This window comes from Zootoca vivipara, chromosome 7 (genome assembly GCF_965207765.1).
Source record: "Zootoca vivipara chromosome 7, rZooViv2.hap1.1, whole genome shotgun sequence".
Lineage (NCBI taxonomy): Eukaryota > Metazoa > Chordata > Lepidosauria > Squamata > Lacertidae > Zootoca > Zootoca vivipara.
This window is the reverse complement of record NC_142590.1, coordinates 10,350,884-10,363,354: the sequence shown is the minus strand read 5'-3', so window position 1 is coordinate 10,363,354 and position 12,471 is coordinate 10,350,884. Positions and strand designations below refer to the sequence as shown.

General features: G+C 43.2%; 1 protein-coding gene across 37 annotated transcripts in view; it reads left to right on the top strand.

Moving 5' to 3' along the window:
- Positions 1-12,471, top strand: part of PDC (phosducin) — a 102,770-nt gene that overhangs the window by 77,028 nt on the left and 13,271 nt on the right. For 34 of the 37 annotated variants that reach the window (XM_088674900.1, XM_088674918.1, XM_088674915.1 and 31 more), the window contains one exon: positions 8,238-8,308. The exons of 1 other annotated variant lie outside the window; for it this stretch is intronic. The gene's annotated coding sequence lies outside the window, so the exon portion shown is untranslated. Of the gene's footprint in view, positions 1-5,238; positions 5,316-8,237; positions 8,309-9,471; positions 9,609-12,471 lie in introns of all 37 variants that reach the window. 2 more of the 37 variants (XM_088674921.1, XM_088674919.1) reach the window with 2 other exon arrangements.

Sequence of the window (12,471 nt, the reverse complement as noted above, 5' to 3'; positions counted from 1 at the left end):
CTCTGTCCCAGCTTCTGCCAACCTAGCAGTTTGAAAGCATGCCAGTGCAAATAGATAAATAGGTACCGATGCAGCAAGAAGGTAAATGGTGTTTCTGTGCGCTCTGGTTTCCATCACAGTGTCCCGTTGTGCCAGAAGTGGTTTAGTCCTACTGGCCACATGACGCGGAAAGCTGTCTGTGGACAAACGCCGGCTCCCTCAGCCTGAAAGCGAGATGAGCGCCACAACGCCATAGTCGCCTTTGACTGGACTTAACAATCCAGGGGTCCTTTACCTTTTTTTACCATTTACTCCCAAAACTTATAAAATTTTAGGTTGATGGGTCTTTCTACTAGGAGCAAGCTGTGGATGTTTTTGATTGCGTTTACATAGGATGAAAGATGTAGGGTAGGAAATCCAGTCACTTAAAAGGAAGCTTGGCTGCCACATCCCACACAAACACCTACCATCCATGTTCCACAAAACACATTGACTTGGAAGTTGGATCACTGAAAAGACAGTAAGAGTTTTCAGTGAAAGCAAATTCTTAGCAAGTGCACCTGGAACGCCAAGTTTACCAATTGACCATTGAATCCATTGCGTGTTAATATTGGAAGTAACTCCCAAGGACCATCACTTTCCATCGGAACTTACCCGGACTCTGTGATCATCTTATGAGGCCCTCCGTTTGTGTGCCTCCTCCACAAGAGGTCTGGAGGGTGGCAACACGAGAACGGGCCTTTTCTGTAGTGGCCCCCCATTTGTGGAATGGTCTTCCCAGGGAGGTTTGGCTGGCACCTTCATTATACGTCTTTAGGTGCCAGGCGAAAACATTCCCCTTCAACCAGACTTTTGGCTGACTAACATCCCATGTCTTTTTAAATGTGTTTGTGGGGGGGGGGGGGTTGGTTTGGTTTCTTCTTGTTTTTATTACATATTTTGTGTTTTATCTTGTAATAGATAGATAGATAGATAGATAGATAGATAGATAGATAGATGATAGATAGATAGATAGATTTTTTGTTTTATGATTTTAAATACTCATTTAAACATCCTTGCAATATCAATGACTTCCCTTCTCTTTCCATGGTTCATTTTGCATACCAAAAATCCCTGCACATTTTACATAAACTAAATAAGTATTCCATTATTACATCCATCAAAACTTATTTACACTGTTGAATTTATCTTAATGCTGCCAGTGTTTTCAAGTGTACACAATTCCCCTCCTCCATATATTCAATAAACATTTTCAAGTCTTCTCTAAATGTATGTTCTTCTTGTTCTCTAATTCTGTATGTTAAGTCTGCAAGCTGCGCATATTCTGTCAACTTAAGTTGGTCAATTCTTCTTTGGTTGGGACCTTGCTTGTTTTCCATTTGGGGGCTAACAAAACGTGGGCCGCAGTAGTGGCATACATAGATAACCTTTTTTGACACCTGGGGATTTCCATCTGAATTATCCCCAACAAAAAGGACTCTGGTTTTTTGGGGATAGTACTTTTAAATATATATTTTTTTCAATTCGTTATGGATCATTTCCCAATACTCTTTTACAAGTCTGTGTTTTATCTTGTATTTCTATGCTGTAAACTGCCCGGACATCTACAGATGAAGGGCGGCGTACAAATTTAATAAATAATATGCATAATATTCAGAGGGGCTTATGCCCTAGTAAGTATGTTCACGATTGTTGCCGAGGTTGCTGAAGTTACTTAAAGGGTTAGAAACATTGATACTGTATTTTGTTGATTAAAATCAGGCTTGGCTTCTTTCCCACCAAGTTAAATACGTCTTTGGAAAATGTTTTCAAATGTTTGTACAAAATGGGCAGTGACAAAATATGTGTAATAAATCAAGTTGGGATTCCCTTTCAGCTGTTCCAACTGCACTGTTCTGTGATACTCTAAGATGGAATTATCGGCTTTCCATAAGATTGTAAGGTTCTCCCCGCCTTAAATTCAGGATATGTCTGTGTTCCCGGATTCTACCCTGGTTTCACCTCTGACCCACAAAATTCTCCCTGACTTTTCCTTTCTCCCACCATGTCTCCTCCTGCTTCTGTCCCAATCTATTAGGTCAGGGGTCAGCAAACTTTTTCAGCAGGGGGCCGGTCCACTGTCCCTCAGACCTTGGGGGGGCGGACTATTTTTTGGGGTGGGGGATGAATGAATTCCTATGCCCCACAAATAACCCAGAGATGCATTTTTTATATATATAATAATTTTTATTCAAATTTTCCAAATCCACAAACAAAACAACAATTTTTTGTACAATTCATCTTAAGTTCACCCATCTCATTTAGCTCTGCCGAGCTGTGACTTCCCTCCCTCCCTTCACACGGTTTTCTTATTTACTCCTATCTTGCAGATCTTTATTATCCTTACTTTAATCAGATCGTAGGATTTATTTCAATCCTGCAAGTGTTTTTAAACTTCTACAATTTTTCTCCATATAGTCAACAAATTTACTCCAGTCTTTTCGGAACTTTGTCTATCCCTGGTTTCGTATCTTGCAAGTCAGTCTTGCTAAGTCTGCATATTCTATCATTTTCATCTGCCACTCGTCAATCGTTGGTAATTCCTGAGTTTTCCATTTTTGGACCAACAATGTCCTAGCCGCGGTTGTCGCATACATAAACAGTACTTGATCTTCTTTCACAATCTCCTCTCCCATAATTCCTAACAAAAATGCCTCTGGTTTTTTGGGAAAGGTATATTTAAAAATCTTTTTCAGTTCATTATATATCATTTCCCAAAATCTTTTAACGAGATGCATTTTAAATAAAAGCACATATTCTACTCATGTAAAAACACCAGGCAGGCCCCACAAATAACCCAGAGATGCATTTTAAATAAAAGACACATTATACCCATGTAAAAACACGCTGATTCCCGGACTGTCCACGGGCCGGATTTGGAAGGTGATTGGGCCGCATCCGGCCCCCGGGCCTTAGTTTGCCTACCCATGTATAAGGTTCTTCCTTAGCTCCACCTGGTTAGTATGAAATGGATCACTAAACATGTTTCCCATTCAATTTACTATTACATGCATATTTCACATTTCCTCCTGGTTCCCCCCCCCATTATATACTCACAGCCACCCTGTGAATAGATTTAGGCAGTGCTGTTTTTTCTTTCTAAAAAGATGTTTAGGGGTACTCTCATTTTGACTCGAGAAAACCATCCTTTTATAGTTCAAATCGGGAGGAAGAAATACAGTAAACGGACAAAAGTACAAAGATTCCCAAAATGTTTAGAGGTATGTGTACCTTTGCATCCCCCCCAGAAAAAAGCACTAGATTCAGGCTGGGAGACTGAGAGTGGCCAAAAGGAACGCAGTGAGTGTCATGGATAAATGGGGATTCGAACCCCAGTCTCCTAGATTCTCACCGACGGAATAGGGTCCATAAAAATGTGGTCTTCCTTGTCCCCCCCCTCCCCTTCCCACTGCAGCCTCTGGCACCTCCTGGAAGTTTACGCTTGAGGATCAATAGGGCAGTATATAAATTCAATAAATAAATAGAATCAAATAACTTCTCCAGAATGGGGCAGAATCAGGTACTGATCACTGCTGAAATTTGTTGATCCGCTGAGGCACTGATATAAAATTACGTTGCAATTATAAAAGTCTGATATGCTTTTATTTCCAAAAATCTTTGTTTCCTGTGGCCTGGTTTGTTAGGTCGGCGCTGCTACATTTCTTGGAGTGTTACAAAACCACAAGCAACAGCCACCAAAGGCAGCAGATGGGCCTCTGCTATGCACAGTAATTAAAGAACTTGCCTCAGACGAGGAACCTGATTCTGCCCCAGTTAGGTCAATGACAGCTTCACCCTAGAATTTAAGTGCATGGGATTCATATCTTTGCTTCTCGCTAATTATAAAGCCTTTAATCTCCTATTCAGTTTTGTGTTTTGTGTGTGTGTGTGTTTTGCTTTTGGAATTTGCATCCAGAGAGATGTAGATGTCAGTAGTTGTCTGAGATTTGCCGGATATCAAAATTCCCAGACAAAAATTTGGTGCACGTTGTGGATGTTAAAGCAGGTTCTACCCTTAAAGTAGAACATGGGTTGCGGAAGGGTTAACAAGATATCTCAGGGTTGGAGAGGCGGGTCAGTTTTGGATGGCCACGTGGTTGATTGGTGGGTTGAGCTGTTGCTGGGGAATTTCGCATGTAGCAAATGATTGATTGACAGCCTTACCCTATATATGCTTAGCGAGCGGCTTTCTTCCCACTTTTGCTGCTTGCATCGAATCTCCTGCCCGCCCTCCCCTTATTTTAGGTGTTCTCGCTTGACCTTGCTGCGCCTGTCATGGGGTCGCCTGTTTTGGATCAGGGGCCTGGTAGGAATTTTGCCACTTGGCCGATTGGCTGGTGCCAGGTGGTTTTTGCCTACTACGCTGCAATAAGTCACAATTTGTAAGGTTGGCGGTTAGGCATTGGTTCAAATTAATTGGTGGAGGGGTAGGGATTTTGGCTGGGCCTGCCCCTCATGGTTGCTGCTGCCTTTAGGGGTATTCCGTTAAAGGAATCCTGGGGCTCTACATGTTTGTCCATTTATCCCCGTTAGGGGCCAGGGCATGAGCCTCGGGGAGCATTGGAGGGATGACGTCAAAGCCTTGGGCCCCTACCCTGATCTCTCCCAGACGGTGCTCACCTACTGGCTCCCCTACTAGGCTAGTGGGAGTCAGATCTGTCCCAGGCGGGGGACAGATGGCAAGAACCAATGCCTAAGCAACCACTCACATTCAGTTTTATTTAAATAAAGCTGTGGCCAAAATTAATGCCAAAAACCTCAAACTTAAATATTGTGTGATGTGTGAGTTATTGGGGGGATATCTTGGTACCTCGACACGCAACAGTTATGACTGACACTATCCACTGGACAAAGTTTGTCAGGTATTGACAGCATTTGTTTGATGTTAGAAGTGGGTCAGAGGCCCTCAAAATAAAATCTGAACAAAATTGGTGAAACAGCAAAGAGTTTATTGATTACAAGAATGTCCTTGCAAACATTTGAGAGCATAAAACTATGATAAATCGTATACTGTGTATTCACTGTAACATATATAAGACTGTATGCTACAAGCATTTCCCAGTGTGTTTCTCCTGTTCCACTGTCTTTTCCGCACAAGCTGGATTTGTAGGTTTTAAAGCTTCACAAAAACATACAACAGGGATGGGAGGAGTGTGCAAACATTGACAATGATATCTAAGACCACTTTCAACTCTGAGAATTTTTGTATCTGTCTTCCAGCGAAATGACCCGAGTTGCTTGCGATCCAATACAGCAGAGAGTAGATTACCATCATCTAAAAAGAGAACATGACTCAGGTTTGAAAATCCACCGGTTGTCTCTTTGGAGAATAACTCGGGAACTTTGGCAAAAATTTAAAAAAATGGGAACTTCTCTTTCTCATTTGGTATCAGATGCAAAGGATTGTAGGTGTTCAAAATCCCAAATACAAAATGTGTGGCTCCTAGAAATTGCCTTTGGGATCTACATTTACAGATCCTGGAATAACCCCAATGTTTTCTTTTTAATTATTTGCATCGGCCACTAGCCATAGCAATAAAATAAAATAGAATGTACTGAAGATAGAGGTAAAAACTTAACTACGGAAAATACATTTTGGGAGGTTACATCAATAATCCAATCATAGATCTTATTCTAATTGCCCCCCCCCCCCCGATCATCTTGATCTGCTAAGAGAAATGACACAGTAGCAATGGTTGCGTGACCCAACATGGACAATAATAGAGGGGTAATAACCTCACTCCTCAAATCTTTATAAAGAGTGCAAGTCAGAAGCATGTGAGCCACTGACTGTGGTATATAAAAACCATTATTAAAATGAATTCAGAAAATATTAAGATGGCATTCACTATCAACATGAGTTTGACCAAACTGCGGGAAGCAGTGGAAGACAGGAGTGTCTGGTGTGCTCTGGTCCATGGGGTCACGAAGAGTCGGACACAACTATACAACTAAACAACAACATTCCCTACTTATCAACGTAAGATAATTAGGCACCCTACTTTTCTGTCGAAGAATTACCTAATGCTGTTGTTTTTTTTTAAGCCATCTTGGAATTTTAACTAACTCCTTTACCTCCCCACCCACAAGATGTTCAAAACTGCATTATCAGGTGATTCCGTAAGACCTAATTTAACCCATGCCCTCTGGGGCTATTCTTGTGTCTTTCTCGAGACTAAATTTAGAAAGCAGGATTAAATTTAGAATTAATTAGAAAGGAAACAAATGTCCTTGAGCGGAGAATTTAAGTCCCGTGGTTTTCCATTCAGTGGTGAAAGCCCAAAGCAGTTTTAAATATTAATTGACTCGTTTTACTTTTTTTAACCCTCAGCTTTTAAAAATAAACATAAACCAGAGCAAGGGAGGGGGAGGCAGAGAAACCACACCTTTCTTTGTAAGTGGAACACCCGGACGGCTCATCTTGGATAAAAACAATAAGAAAGAAATCTGTGTTGCTCACTGAGGGTGCAGTTCTGCTCTTCCTTCAAGGACAACAGCTTAAGGACCAGTAAGGAACAAGTGCATTAAGGAGGGAGCACGCTTGGCTGGTCTCCTCCCTTGCAAAGCTTGCAAAAACACTGAGGCTGTGGGACAATGAGTTGGCCCAGGATATCACCCCCATATCTGCCCCCCATCACTCATTTTGCCACATGCATTCCCTTCAGCATTTCACAGATGCAAACAGTGGCTGTTTGTACCATCCATCTTTTTATTACATCCAAGATTCTGGAGCCCAGACCACCATCATGAGGCATTGCAGACCCTCCAAGTGTCCCAATTTTCAAGGGAAAGTCCTGGGATTTACAGAAGCCACGCCAGTTTCTGATTTGATCCAGGAATGTCCCGCTTTTCCTATAGGGTATCCCTATTTTCATCAGAGAAATCTTGGAGGGTATGGAGTCAGGTGACCCCTGAGCTGAGCAGACAAGTAACTATGCGACCTTTAGAAGACATCTAAAAAAAATGTTTAATGTTTCATTATTTTTATATATATGTTGGAAGCTGCCCAGAGTGGCTGGGGCAACTCGGTCAGATGGGTGGGGTATTATTATTATTATTATCATTATTAAATGAAAAGGTAAAGGTAAAGGGACCCCTCACCATTAGGTCCAGTCGTGACCAACTCTGGGGTTGCGCGCTCATCTCGCATTATTGGCCGAGGGAGCCGGCGTATAGCTTCCAGGTCATGTGGCTAGCATGACAAAGCCGCTTCTGGCAAACCAGAGCAGCACATGGAAACGCCGTTTACCTTCCTGCTGTAGCGGTTCCTATTTATCTACAGTACTTGCATTTTGACGTGCTTTCGAACTGCTAGGTTGGCAGGAGCTGGGACCAAGCAACGGGAGCTCACCCCGTCACAGGGATTCGAACCGCCAACCTTCTGATCAGCAAGCCCTAGGCTCAGTGGTTTAACCCACAGCGCCACCTGGGTCCCTCATTATTATTAAATAGGATGTCTCTATTTTCATTTGGAAAATGTTGGTTCGAATCCCTGCGACGGAGTGAGCTCCCATTGTTCTGTCCCAGCTCTTGCCAACCTAGCAGTTTGAAAGCACACCAGTGCAAGTAGATAAATTGGTACCGCTGTGGCGGGAACGCGATCGGCGTTTCTGTGTGCTCTGGTTTCCGTCACGGTGTCCCGTTGCCCAAGAAGCGGTTTAGTCCTGCTGGCCGCATGACCTGGAAAGCTGTCTGTGGATGAACACCGGCTCCCTCGGCCTGAAAGCAAGATGAGTGCCACAACCCCATAGTCACCTTTGATTGGATTAACTGTCCAGGGGTCCTTTACCTTTTTACCTTTAGATGGTTGTTGAATTCTGTCCAAGGAGCTACGTGTATCCATCTTCTCCTTCCTTCCCACTTCATGAGTATGCCAAAACTGCCGATGGAGGGGAACATAAGGAGATATGATACCCTGCCTGTAGAGTTCTCAGGGATGTCTAGGTACTGGAAGCACTGGGAGTTTTGCTGTCTGGGCTACTGGGGCTGATGGACTGGGAGAGCACATTTGATGGGATGTGTGAGGATGTGCTGGGAGCATGCCACAACCATTGTCAATACATTGATTACCACCCTCTATGGGTTGCACTGACCACACAGTCCCTGCTTGGTGAGTATTGAAGATGCCAGGAGCGTGTTTAGCTGTTGTTTTTCAACCATTCATATATTTTTTTAAATATAATACTTATTTTATGTTTGTTTCCCCTCCCGCTTTGCAGGCTGGGCACACATAGGATTCAGTGGCTGGTCTGCAGGCATAGCAGCAGCGTAGCTTTGGATCTGGCGTAATGTGAGTACGCTTGTTCCATCCTTGCTGATACATAAAATCACAAGAGAAAACAAAAGGAAAACTGCAAAAAGGGGGGGAAAGAAATTGAGAGGAAAAATACTAACACAGATTTTAAAAGGCATAGAATCACAAAAGTGAGGAATTAAGAGATATATTCTGGATTCCAATGGTTATTATGATCTGTTATTCATTTTTTTATGATACTGCATGGCTTTTAAAGTCTGTTTTAATTCTTCTTTGCTTTTTATTATTTACTTATTTTCTTTCTTTTACATATTACTTTTTCTTATGCTCTCATCTTTTTGTCTTTTTTATTATTCAACAGTAAAATTGGTCCTATAGCATGCAACTTTTTTATTTTTATTTTGGGCCAGAAAAGCTTAACTAAGAATGAATGATATTAGTGATCTCATATTAAAAAAAGTTGTTTCGCTGTAAAATAAAAGGTTCTATGTTTTTTTCATGATTTTCAACCAAATGAGTTTATAACGATAAGGTTTTGCATAATTCAAGGGGAAATAGGGTGCTGTCCATTTTTAACAGATTATTAAAGAATAATCAAAAGCCAAAGATTTGTCTCAGAAAAAGTTTTGATAGATTTAAATGCAGAGGAATATATTTTATGTATATTTACCTTAACATCTCCATGCCATTTTCCTGCACATAAGTAGACAAACAGAACACTATGTTTCAATCTGTTTTAATGTCAAAGAGAACTTATTTATACACAGCGAAATGTATCAAGTCTCCTAATATTTAGTGGAGGTGTGATGCTGATAATGCTTATTTAACTGACATTTGGAGGCATTTATAAAAATTGAAGCTTACTGTAAAAAGTAGCAGGTTAATAATAGTTAATTGCCATGTGTCTTTGCATCAGGCCTCCTGTGTTTCTGCTCCCTCCCATCCTCTCTTCGGGTATCATCACAAGGAGCAGATTAGAAGCTTTCGCTCCTGTCCTGGGAAAATTATTGTTAAAGATAAAATAGTTAAGCAGACAGAAGAACACACCTTGCTGAAGCAGAAGCAGCCTGGCTTCTGCAAGGGCAAATCCTGTCTTACATGCTTATTAAGGTTCTTTAGTAGTTTCAACAAGCAAATCTGGACGCCTTCATCTGCCCTACCTGCCATAAAACATGTCTCTCCCATGTCGGTCTCTACAGCCACAGCAGGTGCTGTAACTCTCCAATGGTTTGACTTTACTCTTCCATCGTCTCCTGAGACAGACAGATGCCATCGACAACAACAATAGATAGAGGTTGACATAGTGTACTTAGACTTTGAAAAAGCTTTTGACAGGGTAAGGCTCCTGAGTAAGTTTAGCAGTCATGGGATAAAAGGAGAGGTTCTCCTGTGGATCAGGAACTGGTAAAGAAGCAGGAAGCAGAGAGGAGGAATAAATGGGCAGTTCTCCTGATAGAGGGATGTAGAAAGTAGAGTCCCCCAAAGAGCGGTATTTGGACCTGAAAGTTTTAACTTCTTCACAAATGATCTAGAGCAGGGGTCCCCAGACTTACCGGGCTTTGGGCGGGGGAGTGCGCGCCCGTGCGCATGCGCACACACACTTACTGGCGCACTGGCGCGCTTCCCGGTCGGAAAAATCGCTTGTGCGCATGCATATGGGCCTCCCCCGACCCAGAAGTGCACCGGAAATGACCTCTTCTGGGTCGGGAGAGGCCCATACGCATGCGCACAAAGGATTTTCGGTGCTTTTTGGCCGATTTGGAAGATCGCCGCCGCGCTGGGCGCTGTAAGAGCGGGCGGTGGCAGCGGGCGGCGGGGGTCGTCGCGGGCTGGATTGGGAGGCCAATTGGGCCGCATCCGGCCCGGGGGCCGTAGTCTGGGGACCCCTGATCTAGAGCAGGGTTTCCCAAACTTGGGCCTTCAGCTGTTTGGGGACTGCAGTTCCCATCATCCCTGACCACTGATCCTGCTAGCTAGGGATGATGGGAGTTGTAGTCCAAAAATAGCTGGAGATCCAAGTTTGGGAAACTCTGATAGTTAGGAGTGGGCAGTGAGATGGCCACATTTGCTGATGATACTAAATAAGTCGTGGCTGTTAAAGCCAAAACAGATTGTGAAGAGCTTCAAAAGGACCTTTCCAAACCGAGTGAATGGGTGGTAAAATGGTGAATGTGGCTCAGTGTGAACAGGAGTGAAGTGATGGATGTTGGGGCAAAAATGTCTTAATTTCACATATATGCTCAGGGGCCCAGAACTGACAATGTCCGAACAGGTTGGCAGCGGATACCAGATAGATGCCAACCCAGTGTTTAGCAGCTGTTGTTGTTGTTGTTATTGTTATTTATTATTATTTGTACCCCGCCCATCTGACTGGGTTGTTTCCCTAGCCACTCTGAGCGGCTCCCAACAGAATATTAAAAACACAATAAAACATCAGACATTCAAAACTTCCCTAAACAGGGCTGCCTTCAGATGTCTTCTAAAAGTCAGATAGTTGTTTATTTCCTTGACATCTGATGGGAGGGCGTTCCACCGGGTGGGTGCCACCACCGAGAAGGTCCTCTGCCTGGTTCCCTGTAACCTCACTTCCCACAGGGAGGGAACCGCCAGAAGGCCCTCGGAGCTGAACTTCAGTGTCTGGGCTGAACGATGGGGCTGGAGACGCTCCTTCAGGTATACTAGGTTTGTACATGATGCTAAACAGTGGTTGATTGAACGTAAGAAGGCATCTCAAGGCAGCCCTGTTTAGGGAAGCTTTTAATGTTTGATGGATTTCTGTATTTTAATATTTTGTTGGAAGCTGCCCAGAGTGGCTGGGGGAACCCGGCCAGATGGGCAGGGTATAAATAAATTATTATTATTATTATTATTATTATTATTATTATTACTATTACTATTACTATTACTATTACTATTATTATTATTAGAATGCAAGACAAGCATCCTGGATCAGGCCAACGGCACACCCCTAGGCCAATATCCTGTTGTCACTGTGGCCAAGCAGATGCCAGTGAGAAGCTTGCATGAGCGCAACAGCACTCTGCCAACCTGACGTTCCCAGCAACCATAACTGGATATATATTCCCTTTGACAGTAGAGGTAGTAGCCATTGATAGGCTTGTCCATGAATGTGCCTAATCCACTTTTTAAGGCATCCAAATTGTTGGCCATCACTGCCTCTTGTGGGACCAAGTTCCATAGTTCAATTATGTACTGTGCGAAGAAGTAATTTCTTTTATCTGTCCCGTATCTTCCCACATTCGTTGGATGTCCACGTGTTATGAGAGAGGGAGAAAAACTTTTCTCTATGCACTTTCTCCGTGCCATGCATTCTTTCATAAACTTCTGTCATGTTACATATTATTTGCCTTTTCTGTAAACCAAAAAGGTGCCAAATGCTACAGCCGTTCTGCACAGGTGAGTCACTCCATCCCATTGAACATTTTGATGGTCCTTTCCTGAACCTCCCCCCCCCATCCCAACTCTACAATATCCTCTCTGAGGTAAGGCAACCAAAACTATACATAGTATTCCAAATGTGGCCACACCATAGATTTGTATAATGGTTTTATCAGCCGTTTCATTTCCTATTCCTTTCCTAATGCATGGAATTGGCATGGAATTCACCTGAAGGAGCATCTCCACCCCCATTGTTCAGCCCAGACTCTGAGATCCAGCGCCGAGGGCCTTCTGGTGGTTCTTCAAACCTTTAAATATCCTCCACCCAGATATGCCAGAAGTGAGGGCAAGCATACGGGGCTAGGTGCATCCTCATAATGATAAAATCATGGTTTATCATTAAGTCTGAAAGAGGCCCAAGGGATGGAACCAGCAGTATCCTTCTGTAAACACCATGGTGCTTGATCCAAAGGGGAGGCATCCCCAAACTTCGGCCCTCCAGATGTTTTGGACTACAATTCCCATCTTCTCCGAACAACTGATCCTGTTAGCTAGGGATCATGGGAGTTGTAGGCCGAAACATCTGGAGGGCCGCAGTTTGGGGATGCCTGCATAAGAGCTTCCGCTAATAAGTGAAAATTGCCTACCACTTTCTATCCGACTTCCCTCTACTGCACCCCTTCATATCAACTCCTATGCTGTTTTGGAAGGTGCCCTGATTCTCTAGAGCAGTTTTTGTGGGTACTCGGGTTGGCAGAGGGAGCAGAGAATCAATACTGGGAACTGCCTTTGTGTGAGTC